Source organism: Microcaecilia unicolor, chromosome 3 (assembly GCF_901765095.1).
Source record: "Microcaecilia unicolor chromosome 3, aMicUni1.1, whole genome shotgun sequence".
Taxonomy (NCBI): Eukaryota; Metazoa; Chordata; class Amphibia; order Gymnophiona; family Siphonopidae; genus Microcaecilia; species Microcaecilia unicolor.
The window spans coordinates 209,713,149-209,727,839 of record NC_044033.1 but is presented as its reverse complement, the minus strand read 5'-3'; positions in this window follow the sequence as shown (position 1 = coordinate 209,727,839).

Below are 14,691 nucleotides of genomic sequence, written 5' to 3'. Positions count from 1 at the left end.
CTGGCTATTGAAAGGAGCCGGACACTCAGCAGCCCCAGCCCCCCCCTAGAACGCGGCAAAAAGAGCTGGGACGCCCGTATACGGGATTTCCTACCCTGCCATATGAATCGTGCTACTAACCTTGTCACCCAATGATCATCTTTTTGCATCAGACACAGAGGTACCATTTGTAACACATAGGTCCACTTAGGCACCAATATCATGTTATAAAGGGCTATTTTGCCCAAGAGGGATAGCGGAAGCGAGTGCCAACTCTGCAAAGTGTGCCGTGTACGTTGTCTTAACGGATCAATATTCACCTCATACAAGTCAGATAAGTCAGCAGGGATTAGCACTCCCAAATATTTTAAGGGCCCCTCAGCCCACGTAAGAGGGAACTTTCCCTCCCAAGTCTCCCTAATCGAGCTCTGCACTGGGAATGCTACCGACTTCTGCAAATTGAGGGTAAACCCCGAGAAATAACCGAATTCTCCTATGGTATCCAGGAGGTACGGCAAGGACTGACGAGGGCGTGTCAGGGTCAACAGAATATCGTCTGCAAATGCCAAGGCTTTTACTGCAAGCATGGGCATTTCAACTCCCGCAATTTCAGGGTCTTTTTGGATAGTGCGCAACAAGGGTTCCAGATAAAGCAAAAACAACAACGGCGAGAGTGGACACCCCTGTCGTGTTCCTCTCTCTATCGGGAACGTGGCTGAACAAGTTCCGTTAACTAATAAGGCGGCCCGAGGACAAAAATACAGAGCTGCAATCGCCTGTGCAAACCAGCCCCTTAGGCCCACATAGTCTAGGACCCCAAACAGGTAATCCCAGCGCACCTTATCAAACGCCTTTTCGGCGTCTAGGCTCACCAGACACCAGAGCAGGGGTTCCTCCGCCAGTCGACTATAAGCCATGGCCATGCAGACTTTGCGAACATTGATGGAAGAATGCCTACCCCGGACGAACCCCACCTGCCCCTCCCCTACTAACGAGGCCATGTGCGGGCTCAATCTCTCTGCTAACACCCTGGCTAAGATCTTTAAGTCCACATTAAGGAGAGAGATTGGTCTGTACGACTCCGGACGTTCCAAATTCTTCCCCGGCTTCGGTATGAGTGTGATCCACGCCTCATTGGAGCCCCGTGGGAACCCACCTTCCCCCACCGAGGCGTCAAAGAAGGAAACCAGGGCGCCACAAATTTGTGGCAACATACACTGATAATATTCTGTTGTATATCCATCCGGACCCGGGGCTGTACCTCTTTTCAACGCTTTGACCACTTTCTGGATTTCCTTAGCTCTCAAAGGGGAGTTCAACTGGTCTATCACCTCTGATGTTAATCTTGGGATACCCGAGTCCTCTAGGTAGTCTACCAATGAGGGCCCACTCTGTTCGTCTGGCTTGTTATAAAGGGACGCATAAAAATCATGGAGAACCTGTACTATCCCCTCAGGCTTAACCTCGCGCGTGCCGTCCGGCCTTACCAACGAAGGTATGAACCTATTACCCCCCCAGCTCTTTACTACTTTTGCCAGCAATTTCCCTGATTTGTTACCAAATTTATGGAAAGTGAATGAACGATGAAAGAACTGCTTTTTAGTACGTTCATGAATGAGAGAGTTTAATGCCGCCAGTGTCGACACCATCTCTTCCCTACTCACCAGGGAGGGGGCTGCCAAGTATTTACGTTTTGCTGCCTTAAATTTGTGCTCCAACTGTACTATACCCTGTGCTAGCCTTTTTGCCCGGGCACACATATAGGAGATTACCTCCCCCCTCATAACTGCCTTTGAAGTTTCCCAATATAGAAGGGCATCCTCCTCGTGTTGTGCGTTGGTGTCAGCAAACAATAGCCATTTCTGCCTAAGATGTTCTTGGAAATGTGCATCCCCCACCATATGTGATGGAAATTTCCATCGGCTCCCTCTAGGCCTTCCTATTCCCAGGTCCATATCCACCCATATCATAGAGTGGTCCGAGATCTCCATTGGCCCTATCTCAGCATTCACAATTCGTGGGAAAAGGGTACCCTCTGTTAAAATGTAGTCCAACCTGGACCACGTGCCGTGCGCTCGGGAGAGGTGGGTATAGTCGCGTACAGTAGGATTAACCAAGCGCCATGGATCGACTAGATTCAGCGCCCTGCACAGGTGTTGTATACCCTTACCCAGCGCCGACCCCGCCGAGGGGGCCGATCGGTCTAATTGCCCGTCTAATACCTGATTAAAGTCCCCCACCAGGAGCCAGGGGGCAGTTGTATACTGGAGACCCAAACGTACTATATGTTGGAAAAATGTATGGTCATATACATTCGGCCCATAAATATTAAGTAGAAATATCTCCTGGCCTAGTATATTCAAATGCAACAGGATATACCTCCCCTGTGTATCTTGGGCCACCACACGGGCTTTACATTGTAAAGTTTTATGGATAAGGATTGCCACACCCCCCTTACGCCCCAGCGCTGGCGAGAAAAAGCATTCCCCCACCCACCTTTGCCTGAGCTTTTGGCTTTCCTCCTCGGTCAATTTTGTCTCTTGTAGACATGCTATGGAGGCTTTGTGATGTTGCAAGGCTGTTAAAATTTTGGTTCTTTTTATTGGCAATCCAATCCCAGCCACATTCCACGAGATTAATCTAGGCGGGTGCATCTAGCCCGGATCCCAAAGCTCCATCTCATTGTCCTTCAATTCCAATAATTTTGTGAAGGTCCCAGGGCGCCCAGCCTCCACCCCAGGCCCATCCCCTCTCTGCCACTCCACACAGCGCGCAGTTGCCTCTACCTCTAAGTGCATACTTCCCTGTAACATTCCCATCCCCCATAACTCCCCAACAAAACCCTCCCTCCCAACCCAACCACCCACCTCCCTCCCTCCTCCCCCTCCAATAACCCACAACTGAACTACCCCCATGGTAACTAAGTCACAACGTGCTTTGGTCCCCACCCCACCCCACCCCCCACCCATCGCTCAACCGTACAGTAACCGCACAAACCTTTTTAAAACTTGAACATACAAACCAATGCATAATTGCCCCTGCTTCCCACAGTTATGTGGTGTCTCCCATGCCAGACTGACCCAACAGTCCAGTGTCCTTAATTCAAGTCGGGGTCTCAGGTGCTTTCAGCTCCCGGTTTATGAACTGCATAGCTGCCTGAGCTGATACAAACGGGATCCATTTCCCTTCATGCGGAATTTTCAGAGTAGCTGGGTACAATAACATGAAGCGCTGGTTTCTTTCCTCCAGCGAGGAGCAGACCGGGTGAAACTTCCGTCTCTTCTCTTGTAAACTGGCAGAATAATCCTGGAAAATTCGCACTTGCGCTCCTGCATACGTTAATGACTCCCTTTTCAGCCGGTAGCCCCTGAGAATCTCTTCTTTATGAAGATAATTAAGCACCTTGATAATAACAACTCTGGGGCGCTGGTTCTGCTGCTGTCGCCCGAGCCTGTGTGCTCTTTCTAAGCAGAGCGGTCCACGGCTGTCTGACAATGCAAATTCCTTCACCAGCCACTCCTCTAAGATAGTACTCAAGTTTTTATCTGGAATGGTTTCTGGCAACCCCACTAACCTGAGATTGCTCCTTCGGGCTCGATTTTCAAGCTCATCCAGCTTCTCTGACTGCTGTGTCAGTTTTTCTTTAAGGCTTTTTATCTCCGGTTCAGACTGCTGCCAGGAGTCCTCCAAAGCAGACACTCGCGTTTCTACCTCCGTTGTACGGCTCACCAGCGCTGTCATCAGCACATCCAGCTTTCCCAGCCGGTCTTCCAGCGATGCAAACCGGGGCTCTAGCGCGGCTCCCACCGCCGCCACTAATTGAGTCAGTTGGCGGGTCGTAAACTCCGCTTCATTCCCCAGCGTTCCGGGCGCCATCTTGGATTCGCCACTAGCGCTAACCGGCTTTTCCTTCTCCGGTTTCGCGCTCTTCCGCGTTGTTCCCGGCGACATGGACACTAAATATTGGTCCATACACTCTCCGCCAGCTACAGGAAGTCGGGTCAGTCTTTTTCGGGGCTTGTTGCAATCAGTAGCGGGCGGGAATCGGGCGGGGACCCCGGAGCAGTGCTAAAACGTGGCTACTGCTCCCTCCGCATCACGTGACCTCCTATATATATATACACACACACATATATATATATTCTGTCGGCAGTCACCCTATGGGGCTGTTCCAAGCACTCTCATGTGCCTTTTTTCAAGAGCTGTTTGCTGTCGTGTTCTCTGTCTGTGTGGGATCAATAAGGTCTGTAGCCTCCACCTGCAATCTCCTCCCCTTTCCACTAGCTCGCAACAAACTTACAGGGATCCCCAGCTCTGCCCCAAGTCATGTGGACTTAAGCAGTAAGCCGTACGACAAATGTACTTTTCCTCCCTGCTTTTCAAGGGAGATTGCAACAGCTCTCTCCCTGCATTTCCAGAGCTAGAGAAAAAAAGTTACAGATATGTACTTTTGACACTATGGGGCTGTTCCTCTCTGCTTTTTCAGAGCTAGGGGGAAAAAGTTACAGATAACTAAACCTTTTATCCTTTTAAAGACATTAATTTTGCTGTAGCTGTGTTCACCTAAGAATCATACACGTTTAAGCACACCACACGTGACAAAGCAAGGGAAAATGCTTTACACAGGGGGACTGCTTTGCCCCTAATGGTATTCATTTAGGAAGCATACAATGTTTAACAACAGATACCAGCTTGTTAAGTTGAAGGTTCATTGCCTCAGGGAGGTGATGCCAGGCAGATAGTCAACTTAAGAGGCATCCTGTTCAATCATTTGGAAACCAGTGCTATTTGGAAGGTCTTAGTGATGAAATTTTGAGAATCTTGTTGGGGCAAAGCAGTATGGATTCTATCAGACCATGCAAACAGCACGGGCATACATAAACAAGCAAGGAGGAAGGAAAAGTGCAGCAGTGGCTCTGGAGCAGTCTGTCTTACGATGCTGGACCAAATCGCACCTAATCTCTTTCGGCAGCTCATGCTGCTGGAACTCAGAACATGCAGATGGATTTTCTAGCAGGCATTCTTGAACCATAGAGGCCTTTCTCTTCATCTTAGTGGATTCCCATTCTTTGATGACAATGAGGCATAATGCCTCAGAGGTCTTCAGTTGCATAGTCAAGGACTGTTTCCTCCATGGCTGATAGGCCAAGTCTTAGACTGCATCTCATTCTGCTCTGATTATTCTTGTAGCTATAAATTGGCCTTAAAGGCCTTGAGTCTGCTCAAAATGGGAAATCCTCTCAGATTTCTGCAAGAGAGGTCCTCGCTGTTCTCCGAGGACAAGCAGGCTGCTTGTTCTCACGACTGGGTTGACGTCCACGGCAGCCCCCCACCAACTGGAACAAAAACTTTGCGGGCGGACCCACACGCAGGGTACGCCCACCGCGCATGCGCGGCCATCTTCCCGCCCGTGCGCGACCGTTCCCGCTCAGTTTTTTTCGATTCCGCGCTGGAGAGAGACGTGTTATCGTCTCTCTCTTTGTCAGCCCCGGAAACCGGATCGCGGCCTAACCGCGAGCTTTTTTCTCTTTTCTTTTCCTTATTTTCTGTGTTAAAAAAAAAAAAGTTAGTTTGTCCCCACGTCGTCTTTAGTCACAGGGGTGCCTCGTTGCGGCCTTGTGGCCGCGCGGTCGTTTCTTTTTCGGGTGTGCTTTTCACCGCCACCATCGATGACTTTGACTTCACCGATGCGATTTTTCCGTCGATGTCCTCGAAGGTCCCGAGTGGATTCAAGAAGTGTGGTCGGTGCGGCCGGCAGATCTCGCAAACCTATACCCACGCTTGGTGCCTCCAGTGCCTTGGCCCGGAACATAATACCAAGACGTGCACCTTGTGTCTCGGCTTGCGGAAGCAGACACTGGTGGCGAGGCAAGTTCGTCGGGACCAGCTTTTTGGAACTTGCGCCGGCCCTTCGACGTCAACGGCATCGATGTCGACGGCCGGATCTTTGGTACCGGTACCGATGTTGGCGAAATCGGCACCGACGATGGCACAGACCCCAGGAGCACAGGTACCGTTGGCCCGCCGGACCACCGGCAACGGTGGGGGTGAGCGTCCGCGCAGGCAGTCGGCCCCGGCCACTCCCTCTACACAGGGCCATCGGGACCGAACCCTGTCAGACCCGATCCCTCGAGGCCGGGGGGGGGGGGGTTCTACCTCCTCTTTATCTCTGCCACCGAGCGGCGATGATGGGCACCGAAAGACTAAAAAACATCGTCATCGGTCGCCCACGGCGCACGGGACTACCAGTTCCGGCGCCTCCAGAAATGACTCGACGCCGAGGAAGCAGCAGTGCCGAGAGGAGCGTTCCCCCTCGGTCGAAGAGGTGTCGCTGCGTCAGTCCATGGGTGCTTCAGTACCATCTCCTGGACCCGAGCAGCTTCCGGCACCCGCACCAGCCCCCCTGCCTTTCCCAACAGCGGGCCTTGACGTGTGCCTCCGAGCCATCCTTCCAGGGATTCTGGAAGGGCTGATGCGCCAGGCTTTCCCGGCACCCCCGGCGCCATTGATGGAGGCGCCGGCGTGCTCTAGCCCGATGCCGAGGCCACCGACGCCGCTTGCGGTGCCAGTGTCGACAGCCACGCAGGTGGAATCCCCGTCGACGTCGATGGAGGGAGCTTCATCCCCGCCGGCACGGGACTCCACCGCTCGACGGCACCATCGAGGACATGGTTCCTCGCAGTCGAGACGGCCCGGTTCAGGTCTGAGCTGCAAGAGCTCATGTCCGACACCGAGGAAGAGGCCTCGTGGGGGGAGGAGGAGGACCCCAGATGTTTCTCCTCAGAGGAGTCTGAGGGCCTTCCCTCCGACCCCACTCCTTCACCGGAGAGGAAGCTCTCGCCCCCTGAGAGCCTCTCCTTTGCCTCCTTCGTCAGGGACATGTCTATTTGCATTCCCTTCCCCGTGGTCTCTGTGGATGTGCCGAGGGCTGAGATGCTCGAGGTCCTCGACTATCCTTCACCACCTAGAGAGTCTTCCACGGTACCGTTGCACAATGTCCTCAAAGAGACACTGCTTCGGAACTGGCTGAAGCCCTTATCTAATCCCACCATCCCCAAGAAAGCGGAGTCCCAATACAGAATCCACTCTGACCCAGAGTTGATGCGGCCCCAATTGCCTCATGACACGGCGGTCGTGGACTCTGCTCTCAAGAGGGCACGGAGTTCGAAGGATACCGCCTCGGCACCCCCGGGGCGGGAGTCTCGCACTCTGGACTCGTTTGGGAGGAAGGCCTACCAATCTTCCATGCTCATGACCCGCATCCGGTTGTACCAGCTCTACACGAGCATTCACATGCGGAACAATGTGAAGCAACTGGCGAACCTGGTCGATAAGCTCCCTCCGGAGCAGTCCAGGCCTTTTCAGGAGGTGGTCAGGCAGCTGAAGGCGTGTAGAAAGTTCCTGTCCAGGGCTATCTATGACACCTGTGATGTGGCATCTCGAGCTGCGGCCCAAGGTATAGTGATGTGCAGACTCTCCTGGCTGCGTGCCTCTGACCTGGACAACCGCACCCAGCAATGACTGGCGGATGTCCCTTGCCGGGGGGATAATATCTTTGGCGAGAAGGTCGAGCAGTTGGTGGTCCAACTACACCAGCGGGAAACCGCCCTCGACAAGCTCTCCCACTGGGCGCCTTCAGCATCCACCTCAGCAGGTGGACGTTTTTCCCGGGCCAGGCAGGCTGCACCCTACGCCTACAACAAGCGTAGGTACACCCAGCCGGCTCGAAGGCCTTCTCAGGGACAGTCCCAGCGCGCTCGTTCCCGTCAACAGCGTGCGCCTAAGCAGCCCCCTGCGCCTCCACAGCAAAAGCCGGGGACGGGCTTTTGACTGGATCCATGGGAACATAGCCGCCATCAAAGTGTCCGTACCGAACGACCTGCTGGTCGGGGGGAGGTTGAAAGTTTTTCACCAAAGGTGGCCTCTGATCACCTCCGACCAGTGGGTTCTCCAAATAGTGCGGTGCGGATACGCCCTGAATTTGGCCTCCACTCCACCAAATTGCCCACCGGGAGCCCAATCCTTCAGCTCCCAGGTACTTGCAGAGGAACTCTCCGCCCTTCTCAGCGCCAATGCGGTCGAGCCTGTGCCACCAGGGCAGGAAGGGCAGGGATTCTATTCCAGGTACTTCCTTGTGGAAAAGAAAACAGGGGGGATGCGCCCCATCCTAGACCTGAGAGGCCTGAATAAATATCTGGTCTGAGAAAAGTTCAGGATGCTTTCCTTAGGCACCCTTCTACCCATGATTCAGAATAGACAATTGGCTGTGTTCCCTGGATTTAAAGGACGCTTATACTCACATCCCGATACTGCCAGCTCATAGACAGTATCTCCGATTCCACCTGGGGACACGGCACTTTCATTCTCCGAGGACAAGCAGGCTGCTTGTTCTCACGACTGGGTGACGTCCGCGGCAGCCCCCACCAACCGGAAATAAGCTTCGCGGGACGGTCGGCACGCAGGGCACGCCCACCGCGCATGCGCGGCCGTCTTCCCGCCCGTGCGCGACCGCTCCCGCCAGTTACTTTTTTTCCGCGACTGAGAGAGTTGTGTTTTACCCTCTCTCTCGTTTCAGCCGCCGGATTTTTTCGACCGCGTTTACGCGGATCGTCGCTTTTGGCCTGTTCGGCCTCTTCTTCTTCTTCTTTCTCTTTATTTAAAAAAAAAAAAAAAAAAAGAATTTTGCGCGTGTGGAGCACGCGCTCCTTCTTTTCCCTCGCTTTCTAGCGGGGACGCCTCGTTGCGGCCTAGTGGCCCGCTCGGTCGGTTACAATTTTCGTGGTGTGATTTTAGCCACCATTGCCGACTTTGACTTCGCCGACGCGATTTTTCCGTCGATGTCCTCGAAGGTCCCGAGTGGATTTAAAAAGTGTGGTCGCTGCGGCCGGCCGATCTCGCAGACCGACACCCACGCTTGGTGCCTCCAGTGCCTCGGGCCGGAGCACAATCTCAAGTCGTGCGTTTTGTGTCTCGGTCTCCGGAAACGGACTCAGGTTGCGAGGCAAGTTCTGCTGGACCGTCTTTTTGGAACTTGCGCCGGCCCCTCGACGTCGACCTCGACGGCATCGGTATCGAAGGCCGGTTCTTCGGTACCGGTATCGATGCCCGAGACATCGGCACCGATGGCAGCGACCCCAGGAGAACAGGTCCCGTCGGCCCGCCGGTCCGCCGGCGAGAGTGGGGTAGAGAGACCGCGTGGGCAGTCGGCCCCGGTCACTCCCTCAACTCGTGAGCCACGGGACCGAACCCTGTCGGACCCGGTACCCCCGAGACCGAGGGGGATCGACCTCCTCCTCCTCCATGCCCTCCGGCACCGGTGACGTGCACCGGAAAAAAGACAAGAAGCGCCGTCACCGGGAGCCCTCGGTGCACCTGAAGAGGAGTCGACGCCGAAGCGTCATCGCAGAGAGGAGAGATCTCCGTCGGTGGTGGAGGTACCGACGCGTCGGGGTTCCGGCACCTCGGTGCCGTCTCCTGGCCCCCAGCAGCTTCCGGCACCGACACCCTTACCGGCCCCACCGCCTTTCCCGGCAGCGGGCCTGGACGAGTGCCTCAGAGCCATCCTTCCGGGGATCCTGGAAGGGCTGATGCGCCAGGCTGTGCCGGCGCCGGGGGTGCTTGCGCCCTCGGCGCCGATGACTGTGGCGCCGGCGAGCTCTAGCCCGATGCCGAGGCCACCGACGCCGTTTGCGGTGCCAGTGTCGACAGCCACGCAGGTGGAATCCCCGTCGACGTCGATGGAGGGAGCTTCATCCCCGCCAGCACGGGACTCCACCGCTCGACGGCACCATCGAGGACATGGTTCCTCGCAGTCGAGACGGCCCGGTTCAGGTCTGAGCTGCAAGAGCTCATGTCCGACACCGAGGAAGAGGCCTCGTGGGGGAGGAGGAGGACCCCAGATGTTTCTCCTCAGAGGAGTCTGAGGGCCTTCCCTCCGACCCCACTCCTTCACCGGAGAGGAAGCTCTCGCCCCCTGAGAGCCTCTCCTTTGCCTCCTTCGTCAGGGACATGTCTATTTGCATTCCCTTCCCCGTGGTCTCTGTGGATGTGCCGAGGGCTGAGATGCTCGAGGTCCTCGACTATCCTTCACCATCTAGAGAGTCTTCCACGGTACCGTTGCACAATGTCCTCAAAGAGACACTGCTTCGGAACTGGCTGCGACCACTAACTAATCCCACCATTCCCAAGAAAGCAGAGTCCCAGTACAGGATCCACTCTGACCCAGAGCTCATGCGGCCCCAGTTGCCCCATGACTCAGCGGTCGTGGATTCTGCTCTCAAGAGGGCACGGAGTTCGAGGGATACCGCCTCGGCGCCCCCGGGGCGGGAGTCTCGCACTCTGGACTCATTTGGGAGGAAGGCCTACCAGTCCTCCATGCTCGTGACCCGCATCCAATCTTACCTGCTCTATATGAGCATCCACATGCGGACCAATGTGCAACAGCTGGCGGACCTGGTCGATAAGCTCCCGCCGGAGCAGTCCAGGCCTTATCAGGAGGTGGTCAGGCAGCTGAAGGCGTGCAGAAAGTTCCTGTCCAGGGGGATTTTTGACACCTGTGACGTGGCATCTCGTGCTGCGGCCCAAGGTATAGTGATGCGCAGGCTCTCATGGCTGCGTGCCTCTGACCTGGACAACCGCACCCAGCAGAGACTGGCTGATGTCCCTTGCCGGGGGATAATATCTTTGGCGAGAAGGTCGAGCAGTTGGTGGTCCAACTACACCAGCGGGAAACCGCCCTCGACAAGCTCTCCCACTGGGCGCCTTCAGCATCCACCTCAGCAGGTGGACGTTTTTCCCGGGCCAGGCAGGCTGCACCCTACGCCTACAACAAGCGTAGGTACACCCAGCCGGCTCGAAGGCCTTCTCAGGGACAGTCCCAGCGCGCTCGTTCCCGTCAACAGCGTGCGCCTAAGCAGCCCCCTGCGCCTCCACAGCAAAAGCCGGGGACGGGCTTTTGACTGGATCCATGGGAACATAGCCGCCATCAAAGTGTCCGTACCGAACGACCTGCTGGTCGGGGGGAGGTTGAAAGTTTTTCACCAAAGGTGGCCTCTGATCACCTCCGACCAGTGGGTTCTCCAAATAGTGCGGTGCGGATACGCCCTGAATTTGGCCTCCACTCCACCAAATTGCCCACCGGGAGCCCAATCCTTCAGCTCCCAGGTACTTGCAGAGGAACTCTCCGCCCTTCTCAGCGCCAATGCGGTCGAGCCTGTGCCACCAGGGCAGGAAGGGCAGGGATTCTATTCCAGGTACTTCCTTGTGGAAAAGAAAACAGGGGGGATGCGCCCCATCCTAGACCTGAGAGGCCTGAATAAATATCTGGTCTGAGAAAAGTTCAGGATGCTTTCCTTAGGCACCCTTCTACCCATGATTCAGAATAGACAATTGGCTGTGTTCCCTGGATTTAAAGGACGCTTATACTCACATCCCGATACTGCCAGCTCATAGACAGTATCTCCGATTCCACCTGGGGACACGGCACTTTCAGTATTGTGTGCTGCCCTTTGGGCTCGCCTCTGCCCTACGGGTGTTCACGAAGTGCTTCGTGGTGGTCGCGACGTATCTGCGCAAGCTGGGAGTGCACGTGTTCCCGTATCTCGACGATTGGCTGGTCAAGAACACCTCGGAGACAGGGGCTCTCCGGTCCATGCAGTGCACTATTCACCTCCTGGAGCTGCTGGGGTTTGTGATAAATTACCAATAGAAATCAAACAAAATAAATTATAATATGATAAATTACCCAAAGTCCCATCTCCAACCAGTCCAATCTCTGGAATTCATAGGAGCTCTGCTGAATTCACAGACGGCTCAGGCCTTTCTTCCCGAGGCGAGGGCCCACAACCTCCTGTCCCTCGCTTCCCAGACCAGAGCATCTCAGCAGGTCACAGCTCGGCAGATGTTGAGACTCCTGGGTCATATGGCCTCTACAGTTCATGTGACTCCCATGGCTCGTCTTCACATGAGATCTGCTCAATGGACCGGGAATCTAGAAGATGTCATCCGCCTGTCCCTCAGTTGCCACAATTCACTGCACTGGTGGACATTTCAGACCAATTTGAACCTGGGACGACCATTCCAAATTCCGCAGCCCACGAAGGTGCTGACGACGGATACATCTTGCCTGGGGTGGGGAGCTCATGTCGATGGGCTTCAGACCCAGGGACTGTGGTCCCTCCAGGAACAGGATCTGCAGATCAACCTCCTGGAGCTCCGAGCGGTCTGGAACGCACTGAAGGCCTTCAGAGATCGGCTGTCCTATCAAATTATCCAAATTTGGACAGACAATCAGGTTGCAATGTATTACATCAACAAGCAGGGGGGCACCGGATCTCGCCCCCTGTGTCAGGAAGCCGTCGGGATTTTATTTATTTATTTATTGCATTTGTATCCCACATTTTCCCACCTATTTGCGGGTTCAGTGTGGCTTACAATACATTGTGAATGATTTGGCGTTGGGCCTGCCAGTTCGGCATGCTTCTTCAAGCCACATACCTGGCAGGTGTAAACAACAGTCTGGCCGACAAACTGAGCAGAGTCATGCAACTGCACGAGTGGTCGCTCCATTCCAGAGTGGTACGCAAGATCTTCCGAGAGTGGGGCACTCCCTCGGTAGACCTTTTCGCCTCTCAGACCAACCACAAGCTGCCTCTGTTCTGTTCCAGACTACAGGCACACGGCAGACTAGCGTCGGATGCCTTTCTCCTCCATTGGGGGACCGGCCTCCTGTATGCTTATCCTCCCATACCTTTGATGGGGAAGACCTTACTGAAGCTCAAGCAAGACCACGGCACCATGATTCTGATAGCGCCTTTTTGGCCCCGTCAGATCTGGTTCCCTCTACTTCTGGAGTTGTCCTCCGAAGAACCGTGGAGATTGGAGTGTTTTCCGACTCTCATTTCGCAGAACGACGGAGCGCTTCTGCACCCCAACCTTCAGTCTCTGGCTCTCACGGCCTGGATGTTGAGGGCGTAGATTTTGCTTCGTTGGGTTTGTCTGAGGGTGTCTCCCGTGTCTTGCTTGCCTCTAGAAAGGATTCCACTAAAAAGAGTTACTTTTTCAAGTGGAGGAGGTTTGTCGTTTGGTGTGAGAGCAAGGCACTAGAACCTCGTTCTTGTCCTGCATAGAACCTGCTTGAATACCTTCTGCACTTATCAGAGTCTGGCCTCAAGACCAACTCAGTAAGGAATCACCTTAGTGCGATTAGTGCTTACCATCATCGTGTAGAGGGTAAAGCCATCTCTGGAGAGCCTTTAGTCGTTCGATTCATGAGAGGCTTGCTTTTGTCAAGGCCCCCTGTCAAGCCTCCTGCAGTGTCATGGGATCTCAACGTCGTCCTCACCCAGCTGATGAAACCTCCTTTTGAGCCACTGAATTCCTGCCATCTGAAGTACTTGACCTGGAAGGTCATTTTCTTGGTGGCAGTTACTTCAGCTCGTAGTCAGTGAGCTGCAAGCCCTGGTAGCTCATGCTCCTTATACCAAATTTCATCATAACAGAGTAGTACTCTGCACTCACCCTAAGTTTCTGTCAAAGGTGGTGTCGGAGTTCCATCTTAACCAGTCAATTGTCTTGCCAACATTCTTTCCCAGACCACATACCCGCCCTGCTGAACGTCAGTTGCACACATTGGACTGCAAGCGAGCGTTGGCCTTCTATCTGGAGCGGACACAGCCCCACAGACAGTCCGCCCAATTGTTTATTTCTTTCGACCCCAATAGGAAAGGGGTCGCTGTCGGGAAACGCACCATCTCCAATTGGCTAGCAGATTGCATTTCCTTCACTTACGCCCAGGCTGGGCTGGCTCTTGAGGGTCATGTCACGGCTCATAGTGTTAGAGCCATGGCAGCGTCAGTGGCCCACTTGAAGTCAGCCACTATTGAAGAGATTTGCAAGGCTGCGACATGGTCATCTGTCCACACATTCACATCACATTACTGCCTCCAGCAGGATACCTGACGCGACAGTCGGTGCTGCAGAATCTGTTTGGGGTTTGAATCCAACTTCACCCTCCAGGACCCGATTTTGTTCTGTTCAGGATGCACTCTCAGTTAGTTGTTCTTCGTAGGTCAATTTCTGTTATGCCCTCGCCGTTGCGAGGTTCAATTGACCTGGGTTCTTGTTTTGAGTGAGCCTGAGAGCTAGGGATACCCCAGTCGTGAGAACAAGCAGCCTGCTTGTCCTCAGAGAAAGCGAATGATACATACCTGTAGCAGGTGTTCTCCGAGGACAGCAGGCTGATTGTTCTCACCTACCCTCCCTCCTCCCCTTTGGAGTTGCGTTTTTTCCTCATTCTTTTGCTTGTCATTCAACTGAGCGGGAACGGTCGCGCACGGGCGGGAAGACGGCCGCACATGCGCGGTGGGCGTACCCTGCGTGCGGGACCACCCCCGAAGTTTTTGTTCCGGTTGATGGGGGCTGCCATGGACGTCAACCCAGTCGTGAGAACAATCAGCCTGCTGTCCTCGGAGAACACCTGCTACAGGTATGTATCATTCGCTTTTTGTCCTATGCCTGAGCCACTGAGGTTATTTCCACCTTATTGTAAGTGAGGAAGAGATGGACTTCTGTGGCATATGCATGTTTGATGAGCTTTTGAAGCTTGGTGCTTTGTCAGAGTGTTTTCTACCTTAAAAGTTTCAGTGGCACAGATTCTGGCTTTTTGCAGGACGGTCACAAAAACCTGGTTCTTTGAAAGTCCAGGTTATGGCT